Below are 16,693 nucleotides of genomic sequence, written 5' to 3' on the forward strand. Positions count from 1 at the left end.
CACTGACACCTTTTCGCCCGCCTCGGTAGGCGAATAATTTGATAGTTTTTTCCTTTGTATATTTTAGCGGCATTTCACATTGCTATAGCAAAATACAACTTAATAAAAGAACAGCAGTTTTTAACACTGGGCCACGATCAGCGGCGTACTTATTACTCCGCTAGCCAGCCACAAAAGTAAACGAAATTAGCTGTTTAATGTTTGAGTTTATTGAACGAGCCAGGGATCAAAATTCTAGAGCTTGTAACGTTTTTCTCGTGATTGGCTTCTTGTTTAGATGACGAGAGAAGTTTTAACGGACTACTCTTTTGTCGTGGAGGAATTCTGTGCGCCGGTCCTAAATGTGGGTGGAGCTTCACTGCAGATTTAAGTTGTATCCGACATTTTTTTATATATATAACTGTTACTACAACTGTCACGCGCGATTTCTCTTCCTCTTCCTGCTCGTCGTGCATTTCCCCGGGAGCGGGTGCGGCGTTCCTCGAATAACGACAGTCCGTGCACGTCGTCCACTGCGGCAGTGTTGCCCCAACAAAGCAACGAACAAAGCCAGCACTCAGCCTTCCAAGACAAAAGGCCGTCGCCTTCAGCGCCCGTCCTTGTCCAGCAGCACGTCTTCCGCTATACCAATTTGGCGTTCGCACACCAGACGGCTACCCCGCCTCATGCGAAGAATGCGCGCCAGAGATTACCCGCGCCCAGCCGTCGCGTTCACATATGCGGCGAAGGAACGAACGCTATACCGTAGCGACGAAAGTAAGGCAAGGTCCCCGAGTGAGCAGCCCGTCAACTTGCGCGCAAGAATAACGAAGAAAAACAACAAAATGTCCAGGCGCAGACAGTCTGTCCACGCATTTGGCCGACCACGCCATGTCACGGGCAGAAAAGAAAAAAAAAAACTCTCATCGTCCCCAGCTCCCACGCTCCGCATTCTTCCGCGCGAGGCTCCGTTTTCTTTCCCGCTCTATTCTCTTCTCTCTCTCTCTTCCTCCTTCCACTGTCGCTGCAAGCGCGCACTGCAGTGCCCGCCTTCCACGCAGCGTGCACAGCAGCCACCTCACGTACGCAAGACGTGCTCCGTGTCGCCGTCCGTACATACACACTATATACACGGGGGTGGTGTACTTAACTGTATACGCTTGGGTCGCGACGCGGAACGCGGAGACGGACGTCCTTGCCGTCGACGAATTTGCGCCATCGGCACTGCCCTGCCCCCGGCGCATTCCTCCGCGAGCGCGGAAGGCTAACAAGCCGCTATCGCGCCTAATCTGCGATCGCTGGGCGCGCGCGCGCGTATTCGGGCAGGGTGAACACTAGCTGCGCTGAAAGAACGTGCTCGCGCACGCGCACGAGCAAGCGTGAGTGTCGAGATAAGTGTAGCAGCGCAGACAGATTGGAGCTCGAAAACCATCTGGGTCGGTCAGCGCGAGCTGTTTGTTATACTCAAAACCGCGTTCGCTGCCGTCTCATGTCGCCGCCGGGCCCGGCGGTCGCTGTTTCTATATACACGCCGGGACAGAGAAAGCAGGGAGAACGACGGCTGTTAGCTGGCTTCATTATGCAGTGACCAGCGCGGCCTGCGCGGTGCGTGTAAGCGCGCGCGCAGGCGCGCTTGCGCTGAGGGCGCTCTACTTAGACGTCGTCCCAGACTGCGCTAATATGCCGAAAGAGGGAGACAGAGAGAGAGAAGCTGGCAAAATGAGAGAGAAGCTGAGAAACGTATCTGTTTCCACACTGCAAAGTACCCGCGCCGGAGGGAAGTTTGTCGCCTGATTACTGCGTTCCTGCCGCGAAAAAAAAAAAATCCCTGGATATACCTTTTCTTTTGTTTTACTTTTCTATCCTCGATTTTCCCCTCGGACCACCCTGGCTTACGCGCTATTACGTGAATGCTGCTTAACGCAGCCCCAATGCGTGGGGGACAGGGCTGCAGGCGGGAAAGCAAGAACTGAAAATGCATCGATTTATGAACCGAACGAGCGAAATGTCGGCGACATTAGGCAAAGAATAAGAGCTAAAATAAAAAGTAATGACTGTGGAGGAAGCTGTGTTCTGTCCCATGTCGCGCACTGGAAAAGCGTTCAGTAATTGCTCGGAACCGTAAGAGGGATCGCGCAATGACGCTGAAGACGGATAATTGTGCGGAATAATTGGGTTGGACCGCAATCATTTCGCACCGCAACTGATGTCGATAAGGTTTTGCGCTGGGTGGAGGCCGCGTGCTGAACGATAACGCTGATGACGGAAAGATGGAGAAATAAACCTGACACCTACCTCTCTACACCTGGCGCTGAGATCCTTGATATTGCTATAGGTGGCGGATTGCGTGCTCGGTGAGATGTTCGCGCTGTAGGGTGTGATTTGTTTTGATCGTTAGGCCTAGAGGGTCGAGATGGGCCAGGCCACTTCCGTTGCCACGCAAGCGATATCCGGCAGATTACATAACGAGGTCACTCCAGCACCCGTTATGTCAACATTTTTGTCTTGTCATGCGTTTTATAGAACCTTATTTTAGGTAATCTGAAACACGACGCGATTCATGTTGTCTTTGTGCAGTGACACCTCTCTAATTGTTTATTCATCTTACGGCGCAGTTCGGGTGTCCACCGAGATATGTGAGATAGTTACTGCGCCATTCCCTTTTCTCAAAACCAATTTTCATTTTATTTGGACGTTTCTGTCTTATTCGAAAATGCCGCTACATGCGGTGAAAATTTAACATACTGGATTTTCCTAACGAGCTGCAGGTTCTTTGCTACGACATATCTATGACTAAAACAAATTGCTTCCTCAAGAAAAATAAGAACTTGTAGTCCTTATTGGTCTTGATAACTTTACAGCGCTGTTTATTTTTCATTTCTGAAAAACAAAATTTACAGTCGTTAAGTGACGATAGAGAAGCGAAGTGCGGTTAGATCGGAATACTTTCCTGCACAGCAACGTGTGCAAACACTATGTGAGAGCTTTTTTTATATTCTTTTACCATTTTTTTTCTGCTTGCCTTATCATCCTGTCGTATTCTACCGCGGATAGCCGCCCGCTTAGGGAGTGCAATTGACGGCAGCTCGAATGCGAGCCTTCGACGCTCGAAGGCTACAAGCCAATATCTGCTCTTAGCAACAAAGCTGTCCGACAGGTGCACATCGTTTGTGCCAGCACCTCAGGAGAAGTTTATAAAAAGGTATGTGTGCCAGATTCCGTTTTTTTTTTTCATGGCGCAGTCAGCAATTGACGCCGTACTCCCTACATCATAATTTCTCCAGATTGGCTTCTGGAGAGACTGCATCCAGACGGCATCCTTGAAACACCGTCGTGTAGAGACTGAACAGATGACCCCCTGGTGGTCACTTCTTGCAGCTTTCAGTGCTGTTCCGCATCACCTCTTTGCCTCACAATGGCTGCGAGTGCAGACAAAAGTATCCGCCATCGATACCACACGCCAACAAGTGGCAGTCTTTGGGAAGCCAAAGCACCAGGCAATAGTGCATACACATGTAAACAAGAACCCATTAAAAATATTTTCCACGTCAAACTTGGGACATATGTGGATATAAACTATTTGATTGTTCTTGTTTTTGGTATGTTCCTAATGTTTCCAATACTTTTTTTTTTCAGCATTCAAAATTTTCGGAAATTCTACATACGTGCCGGAGTGCCTTTCACCCACCATCAGCATGTCTAACAGCTACAGTGCGCGACTGCAAAGTGGCTTCAGCAGTAAATATTGCTTCACGAGCGATTGTCTAGTTCCCTACGTTCTATTAGTTGCACGGCGATCAAGTCGTGCTATCGGACGAGTTGCGCTATCACGATGTCGAATGAACGCGGTATGCCTAACGGCGCCTCAGCGACGGTCTTACATTACTCAGAGATGGCAGTTTCGCCTGGGACTTCCAGTACATGCTTAATGTCGATCATGTGCCCTGTCTTACTAAGCCTCCACAGTCATGCGTTGCCCTTAGAGATAGTTCTGGGCCGTAGCTTTTTGAAGCCTCAGGAACATGGCGTTGATTCCACCACCCAGACTCCTCCTCGTATTTTTATCACAGGGACCAGCCAATGGCTCTTTTGCTAAAAACCATGCGCCTGACGACGGCTTAAGTTCGGCTTAGCTCATATTTGACCCTCGGCCTCATTGTTATTCTTTTTTTTTCACAAGAATTGGGAGATAGCATAGAAGTCTCGTTGGAGCAAAAACCTGGTGACCGCCGTCATCCCGCCTGCAACCTTCCACAACTGCCGCCTGCCAACCGTCCTCCTCTCCACCCTGCCGCATCTCCTCCCTCCCCCTCTCTCTTTCTCCACCCTCTCCCTCTTCACTCGAAGGAGAGAGGAGAGAGACGGAGGACTGGATCCAGCCCATATGGAATTGGCGCAGACTGACGCAGAAAAAAAATTTTTAGACAGAAGCGATTAGAATTGGAATAGAATCAAGAACGGAATAGTATTGGATGCGGAATATAACCAGGAGTGCAATAAATTGGCGAGTGAAAAAAAAAAGCTATCGCATTTCCTCTGCACCAATACAACTGATCGCCCCTAATCTTTTTTTTTTTTTTGGCCGGTATATGTGCTTGCAGCTGTCTTTGCTTTCAATTCCGACATCTCCAGCCATATTCACTTGTCTGAAACGGCCCTTCCTCTGCATCCCGCATGATCGCCCGCTATGCAAACAAAACAGCTAGCTCCTCTCTTTTCCAACCCATGCAAGGATCTGCCGCATTTTTAGGCCTTTGCACTCGAAATAAGAAATATTTCAAGCTGCGCCACTTGACACTTGCACCCCGTCTACATGCCATCCCTCCTTCCTGGTTTCATACTCGGTCACGCAAGGTTCCAATACTGACGTTTCCATGACTGCCTGAGCGGACTGAGGCGCGAACGGCTCGAAGTCAAATCGAGCAACAAATAGGAGTGGCGCTCAGTTCGAACGTGGCCTCCCCGGCCTTCGAGATGGGGACGGAGCTGAGTCCTTCTCCGTTGCACCGCAATCATCTGCTGCCAACCGAGTGCACGCGCCTATCGCGGGCAGGACACGCATCCCTTAACCGTGCACGCGCGCTCAAAGTGAAGCGGTCGCGTGCTCGGTCCGTTAGGCCGCAGCAGCCCATTGGTCTCGATAGCAGCGTTTGATGCGAGGCAGTCCTTGTCCCACTGCTGAGGCGATTCGCTCGCGCTGCTCAGCATTCGTTAGCAAAATAGAAATTTCGTGACCCGCTTGGTAGAAAACGTGGGTGCAGCCCGGCGGCCACGTCTCCAGCCGACGCCCGTTGAGGGCCGACGGGTTCGCAAACTGGAAACAGACAGCTGCGTTCGCCAGAAGTTCGTTATCTGTGCGACCATCCGCTCTGCGGCCAGATTTTCGTTTCCAACTGGGAAAGCAAACCGTTTCGTCACATTATGGGCAAGCAAGCTATCAGGCACTGGCCTACAAGCCACTTTATAGGCGAGGCTTGTCTACACTCCGTCTTCTTTCTTCCATGTCCCCTCTCCCTTTCTCATTATGCCTAATGGCAAGCATCTCGAATAAAAAAAAGAAACGCAGTGCCGCATTTCAGTCCTTTCCTGGCTGGTTGAGGTGCATTCAGCGGTTGGCTAGATTAACTGGAGGCGAAGCAAGTATATAGTGATGGTTTATCAGCTGCACTTGTCATAATGAGGCTGGAATGTGGCTAAAGTCAACCTCCCTGCTACTGACGATGGTGGCCGTGGGGGAAGGGCTCCGACAGTATTCGGACGAAACTCGTGGTATTTCTGCAGTTCACTGAGACAAAACACAAGTAAAAAGCAAGAGACAGACACATCGCTAAACATCCAAATGAACCAACCCCCTGCTAAGTGAGCCTATCTCTTGTCTTGCCTTCTTTGTTCCTTCTTTCCTCGTTGTTGCCATGCTGTGAACTTTATGGGGAAATGTCGTGGTCTCCTTTTGTTGTGTAAGCGAATTGCTTTTGTTTTTCTTGCTGAAGATGGCCAAGTTTTCTACAGTGGCGTAGATCTTTCGTCAAGCATTCTATAGGCTTTTCTGGCAACGCTCCTGACATCTCTGTGATGTTAAATAAATGTGGCTTGACTTGACTTGACTTGACTGGACCCTTGTGTTTTAACTCAATGCGCTAAAAAATGCCATGGCACTTTGCCAACTATCCTAATCGCCCATTGATGAAGGTTCGTCATTTTTCAGTCGATTAGGAACATTGTGAATTGGTTCGAAAGAAAATTTCAAGGATGCCATAGCCTCCAACACTTGAAATGTTCGACGGTATTGCTTTAAATCTCGCACTGCTTTGCGAATCGACGAAAATTTGCAAGTTTGATTCATTCGCGACGCCATTTAAAACAGGGTTGGTGGCCCTGTTCCAATAGTCATCACAATATGCTTTCTTGGGGCGCTTCCGAGTCCCCAGATAGGCGTCAGCTGGCCTCCTTCTCTACACTTCTTTCTACTTCCTCGCCCCCTCCTCACTTCAACTGAGTAGCCGTTCTGTCGAGGGCCAGAAATGGCGACTTGCGGTCTCCACGCCAGTGACCTTGTCGTGAACCCCGTGGCAGCCTGCTTAGCAAAGCGTGCCCCCTGTGCCCTTAGTACGGTGACGGCAAAAGCAGCGTTGAAAGGGTATAGCTTCCAGGCGAGTAGGTCGTGGCAGTTGACTCTCTTGGACAAGGCTTGCAGTGACCCAGCTACTTACGCTAAGCAGGCAGAAGGTCAAGCCATTATGGGAGGAATATTGAAACAAGTCCGCGCTGTATGCTTAAGGTATCAAAACGCTTGGCGCATCTTGAGTTTTTTACTGCATTAAGGATAGTTGCCGGGCCAGTTGGTACATGATTTCACCGAAAAACAGCGCGCTTACACGGGACAAAGAAAGAAGTATAAGCGCGCTGTTTTTCGGTGAGTTATTTACAAGTGTCGTACTGCCGTAGATAGCTCCCAAGCTTTGAATAAGCTGATGTGCAGATCCCAAAGGGACATGTGCATTTTCCAGACGTGTGGAGAGTTGCCACAGCATATGTACAGGACCGCGAACATATGGGTTGCACGTGCGCACTGGACCACGCGTGATGTCCAGTTCTTTCTCTCCCCATTTCCTTCTCTCCATCCTGGCCTTCACGGTGAGGTTTAAGGGTTGCTCCCAGAGTGAAGCAGTTACTTCGCTTTTCCTTTCCTCATTAACTCACCTAGACTAAACTAGCTGACTGAATCACAAAGTGGCGGTAGGATAAATTAACGTTTTAGCACAGAGCGAAAGCCGAGTGGTTGGGGAATAGGGGGAGGGGAAGTGTGGAGAGCGCTATTCTCATTAAAATTAATATAGATGATTAATGTTGAAACAGAATGCACGAAATGAGGCAAATCGTCATATAGCTCAAGTCGTACAAGATTGATCGAAGAGAATAAAAGGTTTGTGCAGTTGAATGTCGAGATTAATTTATAGTTGCGTTATTCGCCGAAGTGGTTACGGTATCACAAAGTTTACATGGTTGTTGCACTCGGTGTCATAATGTGGTCTGGCAACATCAAATTTGACTCGAGCATACAGTTGCTGAAGCAACCATCCAACCATCAAGGCATCCACGTTGACTTCCTGAACAATAATTACAAACTGGCCAAGAAAAACACCGCCAGGGAAAACTAAAGCGAACAAAGTGCTCGGCCCACCTTTCAACGCTTAACTAGTCTTTGGCATATATTACCAACCAGTACAATTAATGCCGTCCACGGAATAATAATCACCGCACTCCGGAAGGCCAGTGCTTGAAGGGTTGCTGCACGCTAAAACGACAAAGAAAATTACCACCTTGCAAAAGGGCCCATCGTCACGCAAATACAGGCCTCTGAACCTCGCCGAGCTCATTTGCGCTGTGGTTAATGAAATACCCGCTTGGAGCGATGGACGATCGTTCATCTTTCCCAAAGCACCGTGATGCTAACTACGTATACACTGCACGCGCTACGGAGGACCTGGTATCCATCGCCTGCCTCTCGCTTATCGCTCAACGTCGCCCGTTCTCCTCTCCCTCTCATATATTTTGCTCCCCACGCACAAGCTATAGAAGCCTGTACCGAGCACAAAAAACGCACTTCTCGTAGATAAAAGAGCGACAACCCCCTGTCCGAAGAATCGCTGAAGCGCGACGCAGTCTCGTAACGAAGTCTCACGCGCGCAGACCACCAATTACCGGCACCGACGCGCGCCTCCCGTCCGCCTGTCAGGTTTAATGAAGATAAAGCTCGGCGAGCCAACGGGGGCGAACTTCTTGGGTCCCTTCTGTTTCCGGGTTACGGGGACAAGGAAGGCCCCGACCGCACACGTACGCACCACTACGCATGCTCCAGAATGTGCTCCACAGTATGCTACAACATTTCGCAATACATTGTGCGTGTAGTAGTACATATCGCAACAGCGCCGGCGAGCAGGGAGCGTGCGCGCTTTGCCTGTTTCGCCAGTTTCTTTTAGCCGCCGGTGCGAAACGCTCTGCAAGGGCGGCTCTCTCTATCTGCTTGATTGAAGACTGTCCTTACGATTGCAATCAAGGCACACGAACACACTCACAAGCACATACACGCCTGTCCGTTCTATTTCGCGTTCTTCTCGGGCGATTATTTGCCACGCCCTTAAGCGAGGTTTTCCTCGTTTCCGTGCCGAACCGTTTGGCCGCCATTGCACGCCCAGGGAGACGTGAGAAAACTGCAACAAGCAACGAGAGGGAGAGGGAGTTCGTGACAGGTGCACTGCGCCGCGGCGTTGTTTCGCGAAACGACGAATCGCGAAGCGAAACGCTCATTTGCGAATGTCCGAGCGGACCTCTCCACCTCATGACAACCAGTTGCGCGAGGCTCGCTGCAGTGAGCACCGCGTATCATTCCTTGGCAGGAAATGGGGGGGGATACAAATAACAACAGCGGACGAAGGCCGTGGCGTTGCGTGGAAGAGACGCCAGCTTATGTACCTTTAGAGTTTGGCTATACGATCTCCTCCAATGCGGTGGAAGTCTAATGAATAGGAAGCCAATATCGGCGGCGCACTGCCGTGATTCTTGAAAGCTGATAATAGCGGGATTTGGTAGCGCCTCCGAAATGCATGGCGAGCATGCTTCATTCATCGGCGGCCGCGCCAGCTTCCTATTTCGTCCGTCTAATGTTATGCCGCGCTCCATTTGGAAACCGCTCTCCTTCCACCAGCACCGAAACCCCTTTCCTCCTCTCCCGCCGCTCCGATTTTTGTCTCCACGCTATTCGCGTCTTCGTCCCCAGGCACGCGGCACTGTGAGCCGAGAAAGAAAGACGTTTCTTTTTCGGGTTCCCCAAAGTGTTCTCTCACGCAGGGTTAGTGTGTGTTAAGAAGAAAATGATTGGCGCGGTGAGGAGGGCGGGGGGGGGGGGGGGCGGGGGGCAGAGGGATGAAGTGCCGAACACCACCGCCCCCGCAACAGACTATTCACGAAGAGGGGTGTTGGCCGGCGTGCGCTTTCGGACATTGATGCTGGGCTGGTGAACAATGGGCGCTTGGCAGCGATCATTCGCGAGCGAAAGCGATCTGGTGGCGGCATTCCTTCGCGGGCCTTACACCGCCTACGCCTCAAGGCGCTACCGGCTCGCCGCCGTACAGAGCGCATGGAGCTCGCGTTGCCGCTTTTGGCAGGTGTGTGAGCCGCTCTCGCCTTCCGCCTTTCCAGAGCACGGCAGTGATGGTGGCGCTTCTGGTGGTGGTGGTAGTGGTGGCAGCAACCGCACGCTGCTTGTTGTACGTAGTTACGAGGCCGTGTGAGACCTTGGCGTCCGCCTCGGGCGTCTGCAGTCCACAGCCGCCGTCCTTCGGAGGTCGTCGATGGCGAGCCGCGATCAACTTCCGCGCAGTGAGAGAGGGAGAGGGGGGGGGACCACTGCTTCTCCTGTTGCAGTCGTTGCCTCCGCCTCGGCTGCCCGCTGAGCAGCTGCTTTAATTACTCGCCTCCCGTGTTCTGTGGCGCGCGCGGTCTCTGAAACGCGCTCCGTTAGGGCTGTTCTGGCGATGAAGGAAAATGGGGTGGGGGGGGGGGGGGGGGGGTGCTCTAGAGTATACGGGGAAACTCCTTCAGCGGCCGCGCCAACAAGAAAGCTCGATCGGCGGTGTTGGAACGCTACATATACACGAGAGACTCGGTGTCAAGGAGACAGAGCCGGAGTAATCGGCTTTTATAGCAGATCAGCTTCCTGCGTGGCGGTCGCCTTTCCAGAAACAAAGATCTAGCTGCCTCTGGCTTCCTTGTGCGGGCGCTGGTAACATAGATATCTCTTTGGCGTCAATAGAAATATTACACCCGTCATTTATTCGCGCTGCCTTGTTAGCTCCCAGCCCGGGCGCTCTGCAGGGTCAAATGTGGTGCCAGCGCCAGGAAAGCATTTATGCTGACGTCACTATCGCACTGCACAAGCACTGGCGGAAGCTGAGAACGGCTGTTGACTTTTTCGCAGGGGTGCAACAACGTTGGCGACGGGTATGCATTGGACGCTATAGACGACCTGCATGTCGGATATTCAATGCACTTATCATGTCCCAGCTTGTAATTAGTCGGCGTGCAATAGCGAACCTTGCGCAAGAATGTTAAGACAGCTATAGAAAGTAGCCTGATCCCAACGCGCTTAAAAGAGAGGCTGAATGCAAGAAGCGTGAGAAGTGTTGGGCGTCATGCGTGTTGCTTTGCAAGTGGCTGGCGCTGGCAACGGCACAGCTTCATCAGGAATTCAAATGTTGCCAGCGCGTCGAACCTCATTCTGGCATCTGGAGAGAGCATGCAAATAACTTCACTGCTGGTTTTCCCTCGCGTTAAGCGCATATAAGTAGGCCTGAGATTAACTGAAGGTTCTTAATTTTGGATATCTTTTTGTTCAGTAAAATATAAATACATCTAAAGACACGTTTGTAGCGGCAGCCTATGGCATTCCTTCGAGCTTATGCATATACGTGTCTCAGTGGACATTTTTCACCGGCTACGGTATCAACCCTCGTGAGCACCTGTGACGTGTGTACGTTCAGATTAGGCATCGATGCAAAATAATACATACTGACCCCGAGAATATGCGTATTACGTGCATCGCTATGATTGCTTCATAATTTACAGGCTAAACAGTGCAAAATATATCAAATCACAAAAACAGTGTGCGGTACGAAGTCTACTCTTCTTTTTGTGTCCTTAACTTTTTCTTTTCGCGCTTTTTCAGCCGTGAAATCAATGCACAGCCAACCAGCAACTTTTTAAAGCTTGATGAGGTGTTTCATGATTAAATAGAGATCAGGAACGAATTCGACCAGGTAAAACAGAAAAAAAAATTAATCGCCAGCGCCTTATCTTTAAGTCACCCATTGAGTTGCGCGCGATTGCGGAACGGCTTACTGACGGACTCCAGAGCTGGTGTATGATACGTGTGCACCCAACCCGAGTCGCCTTTCAAGCGAAGAATTCCTTGAAAACAACGCACGATCGTTCACAAGTGGATTCCGCGTAACCTCCTCCCAATGTTTTCGATACTTTCAGCAATTCTCTTTCTTGTGCCACGTATCTCACATACCAATACGGCGACCTGCACTCGGAGCCACGTAGCGCAAAAGCACTAAGACGACACGGTTTCGTCGCCTTTGTGTCACCATTCCCGCTGAGCCCGTTCCTGAAACCCGCACCAAGTGGAACATATATGTTCAGGTCAAAAGGATTCCCGTGATCTTTGGATCGCAAACCGCATCACAGCAAGGTAAAGGAACGTTCAAAACCTCGCGATTGCCGCCTCCCTGCTGCACTATTACATTAGGTGTCACATAGGTTCTAGCTAGGAACTGGAACTGAAGTTTAAGTTATTCCTAGTTGCTCTATATATTTAGTTAGAACTGTCTCATACGTGTATCCATTCTGTAAAATATGCGCGGCAACGTTCCGTATAAAATTACAAAGTTGTTCGACATATTCCAAGATATATCTTATGTGGAACATGGTACCATAGCCATACTTTTTTTCTGCAACACCGATCTGCTTAATTCTAAAGAGTGTCGTGTGGATGCTCGTTCCACATACAAATAGAGGAACCGGCAGAACTGGAAAAGAAAAGCGACGCAAACAAGCTTCCGGAACAAAAGCGTACCAAACGGACTTCAGCCTACAAAAAAGCCTAGAATATGCGCTGGGTAGCTAATGCGGAGCAGCGATACGTCCTGCGTGACGAGCAGACAAATTGTTCCGCTCATAAGACACGCACCGGCCTTCCTCGTCGATCTAATTTCACGTCGCGGCCATTTCACCCGTCGCAACGCTGCCTTGTCTTGTCTGATCGTCGCGAGATGACGCCCACTACGGAGCGATGCACTTGTCTGCGTTTAGCCTGCTGCCTGCCCGAAAAAAGTCAACGACGTACTAAACAAGAAGCGAGCGCATCAAAGACGTTCCAGATACCGCGACTGGCAAAGGCATTTCCACGCATCGCGCGGCTAGGTCCGTCGTTGCTTCCGTATTGTGAATGCTTCGACCGCCACGCTCCTTCCATTTAACAACCCTCGTTTCCCCCTCTCCACTGCGCTTGATTTTTACTGCCGCCGGGCAGACACGAAGGAACGCCCGCGTTTATACCCCGACTCCGCCGTCACAGGTGTCTGCGCGCGTCAGCCATCCGGACCACACGGACGAAAGTTTATGCGCAGCGGTGCTTTCCATAATGGTTACCGCTTTTCTTCTCTGGTCTTGCTTCGAAGTAGTATACGTGCAGAGACTTCTGGGGCACTGCTTCACGCATGCAAACCGTCAAAAAGGTGCAGGAACAAGAGCGAAATTCGTTCCCCCAGCGGAGGTTGGACCGAGGCAAGGTGTTTACTCCGGAAAAGCAAAACAACGAGAATAATTTGCGCGTTTTAGGCTAGGCGTTTACCTCTCTCTGCGTGGTCGACGCACTTGTCGCGAACGTCGTGAAAAACGTGTTCTTTTCTTTCTTTTCTTTTGTTTTCATTTGTTTTTGCTTTCCGCGGCGACGTTTCGCTTTCGAGACGCATTAAATGCGTCTTAATGGGCCGCCGAGGAGATTAGGAGCGCCTGATACGGCGAGGAGGAGCAGGAGAGAAGGTGAGGAGCTACACTCCACAAGCAAGTTGACGTAAATCGAAAAGCACTGGGAGAAAGTAGTCTTATTGCCTTCTTTTTTAATAATTCGAAGCGTAAAAAGAGGGCGCACGGGAGGCACGAGACGTGAAAGAAAAAAAAGCAGGAAATAAAAATCGAAGCAGGGGAATTCGGTCATTAAGGCTCGGAAGTTTGACTTAGTGGTCCACTTTGCGAAACAGGAATTGCACCGTGTCGTTTGAATGGAGCTGAAATAACACGTTGCGTGTGTTGAAGAACACGGCATCTCGTATTACGTACGCTTGTGCAACTATCTTATCCAGGCGTTTGATGGGAGATGCATTTTTATTATTTAGAGGCTGCATATCAGGAGACATTTGTAGTTGAGACGTAAAATTTTTGGCTGTCATCTCCTCAATACACCAACGGTGCGCCATCGCTAATTAACGCTTCCACTTTTAAGTACATTAACTTTTCGTAGCTATCGAGTTTTACAAAAATTAACGAAAATTTTGCTTTCTCTCTTTATCTCATGTCTGCTAGGTAAAAGTACGGCTAAATGTATGCACAGAGTTCCAAGATTTTTGACAAAATAATATCATTAGATTATAAATCACATTGTACCCATCGATGTTACAATATTTGTTTCCCCGCCGAAAGACGACTGCAGGCCTATACCAGGAATGCAGTCCGCATCGCGCATGCAAACATATATCTTGCTTATTGAAATGCTTCTGTTGCTCTGTTGCCTTCAGATAGCATAGCCGACTTTATGTAAATGGCTTTCCACATGAACGAAACAGATTGTTTCGATGTGCTCTAATCCTAGAGATAAGAATGGGCACAAACACACATTCGCATACAGACCTTGCAGGAAGTGCAGCTTTTTAACTTAAATTTACAGGAAGTGGTAAATGCAAAGACAATACACCAAATGTTTTACGTAATTTGAACCACAATTTAAAAATAGAAGCAGGACCGGCGCATGCGGATAAACAAGAATTAAATTAATATTAATCATGCTGGTGGTTAATTACTCATTTAGAAACATTATACTGATTCCAAAAAAAGTTGTAGAGAGAGACCAGAAACACATGGGCCAAATGCTTGAGGCTAGGTCGTTTTAAGTGCTTGTCTCTTGAGGGCATTAGCCAAAACTCATGAATCACGATAGAAAAAAAAATGCTTCTCTAGTTGTGCGCTTGGATCAGATAGCTCCTGTGTGCGTTGAAAACGAAGCCCACGTGTTGGCTGCCAGCAAGCGACCAGTCGACTTGTAAAATATGGATCCAACAGCCTGCACCAGCATATTGTGTTTCCATATATGGCAAGCTCGGTTCAAGTTACGTGAAACACGTGGTGCAACTTGGAAGTAACTCTATTAAGTATTTAAACGGCTGCTTACGAACCTGTAAGTGTAGCATTGTAGGCTTCTCAAATTTTCAGCTTTTGTGAATGCGAAATACCCGCCGCGGTGGCTCAGTGGTTAGGGCGCTCGGCTACTGATCCGGAGTTCCCGGGTTCGAACCCAACCGCGGCGGCTGCGTTTTTATGGAGGCAAAACGCTAAGGCACCCGTGTGCTGTGCAATGTCAGTGCACGTTGAAGATCCCCGGGTGGTAGAAATTATTCCGGAGCCCTCCACTACATTTAAAGCGGAGGGAAGAAGGGAGAGAGCGGACAAAAGGGAAAGAAAAGGGCCTTGAGTGAGGCCGTTCGTACTGTAGGCGCTGTCAGAGCGACGTAGCGTTCATGTCATGAAACCCCGGATGAACGATGTTCAGATACAGTATTTAGTGTCATAGAACCCTTGCGTTTGGTTACACCTGGCGATGAAAACTTAGCTTACAGCTTGAGCTGCTGGCAAAGCCAACACGCTGAAGTTAGTAAAAAATTTGTGTGATCTATCATCACATCACGTCAATAGTTCACAAGGCCGTCGATGGCGTCACCATACGGTTTCGCTATTTCGTGGCAGTTTATAGTTCTGGAACGGGGTCGAATGCTCTGACGATGCCTTGTACACAGCTTATCATGCAAGGTTCGGTCATGACCAATATTTATTTAAAATTTCGTTTCACCCTGCACAACTAATCCAGGGGGTGGCTTTGCTGTGCCCTTGCGAAGCCGGAATGAATTCAGCCGTCATACACTATTAACCCATGGGAGCAGTCAACGCTCAAACCGTTAGCAAACCTTTGTTTTCCTTCTATTTTTTTTGCTCCGGCTCGTACGCGTATGCGTAGAGAGCAAAGAACACAGATGATGCCAGCAAGCTTCTGTCACCCATCTAGCATTATATGAAGTCGCACCATGTGCAAAAATCGTTGGAGACTTGGTTCGTACCACGGTCGATACAAAAGGCCTTCTAACAATATCGAGAGAATTTGTCACCACTCGCGACTACTCTGTAATTGACACATAAATTGATGGATCTCCACGGTTTTATTCGGTGGCGCCTCTCATAACGTGGCCAAGCAAGCACGCGGGAAATTCAGGAGGTGGCTTTCTTTTCGTAGCTCACGTTAAGGTAAGCCAAGCACAAGCGTGCATGTATGGGTCGTAGCGTCGTACGGGTTTCATGATAGCAACCGTACAACATAACTAAAGCCTCTCGGAACAAGCACGGATGGCAAAAGGCGTTGCATAAGACAGTGCGTATTTCAGCAACATTCCTTAATATGTTCACAACGCTGCTGCAGGCTCCTAGAGAATATTGAGCTAAACGTCCATTGTATGTGGCATCATGCTGGAAGAGAAACCCTTTGCTGGATGAACGAGCTCACTTGGACAGATTTAGAATTGTTGAAAATCCCGCTGGACTATTTTTTGTAGCGCTATTACAGAAGCAAAATGCCTGCCGTGTTCCTGATCCGTGTCATCTGGCGCTCACTAAATGCGTACCTTCTGGCAGCGACGTTACGTGATGCTCAAATGGTATTGCGCGCAAAAATTTTTCCCTGCTACCAACGCAGCTTTCTATATCCATAAATGAATTACGCAATCATTTCGCTGTTGTATGCTCACATGCTGTTTTTTTTTTCTGGGATATGTTATTATCCAGGCCAAAGCGTGGAATTTGTAAATGGTAAACAGCGTGCTTTTCAAGCAATTGACACTATCCTCTCCCTTGAGTATTTTCCACTGATACCCGTTGTCCCGTGATTGCCAAAATAACCAATATAAAACGTCCTACTGCGTGACGTATACGCTTTCTGGAAGAAAAATTGCGTTCCTAGGGGTATTCCTCGATTCCATCTTTTCCTGGTTCAAGGGTAGTTTTTGTTGTCCCTCTATTCTTCTTTTCTCTGTCTTCCCACCGAGAAACAAAGTACAGCTCACAAGACCTATCAAATGCTTATAAAGATGTTGAACAACGTAGAGTGGTTCACCACAGGTCGAATAGAGTATTGTCAGCAACCTGTTGTTGGCAAAAAACAGACACCATTTAGTTTTTTCCTGCGATGACACAGGAGCGTTACGGGCTTACTTGCATAAAAACTGAAAAGTTACTTGCATAACGCCTTTCACCGGAACAAAAATTTAAAAAAAAAACGACAACAAGAATATTATCGCGTATGGCACATGCAGCGTGAGAAAAAGTAGCCACTGCT

At 49.1% G+C, this 16,693-nt stretch overlaps 1 protein-coding gene across 1 annotated transcript in view; it reads right to left on the reverse strand.

Annotated features, from left to right (window-relative positions):
* LOC144125511 (uncharacterized) overlaps positions 1-16,693 on the reverse strand; it is a 70,207-nt gene that overhangs the window by 53,081 nt on the left and 433 nt on the right. The window lies entirely within an intron of this gene.

Source organism: Amblyomma americanum, chromosome 3, assembly GCF_052857255.1.
Source record: "Amblyomma americanum isolate KBUSLIRL-KWMA chromosome 3, ASM5285725v1, whole genome shotgun sequence".
In the NCBI taxonomy this organism is placed as follows: domain Eukaryota; kingdom Metazoa; phylum Arthropoda; class Arachnida; order Ixodida; family Ixodidae; genus Amblyomma; species Amblyomma americanum.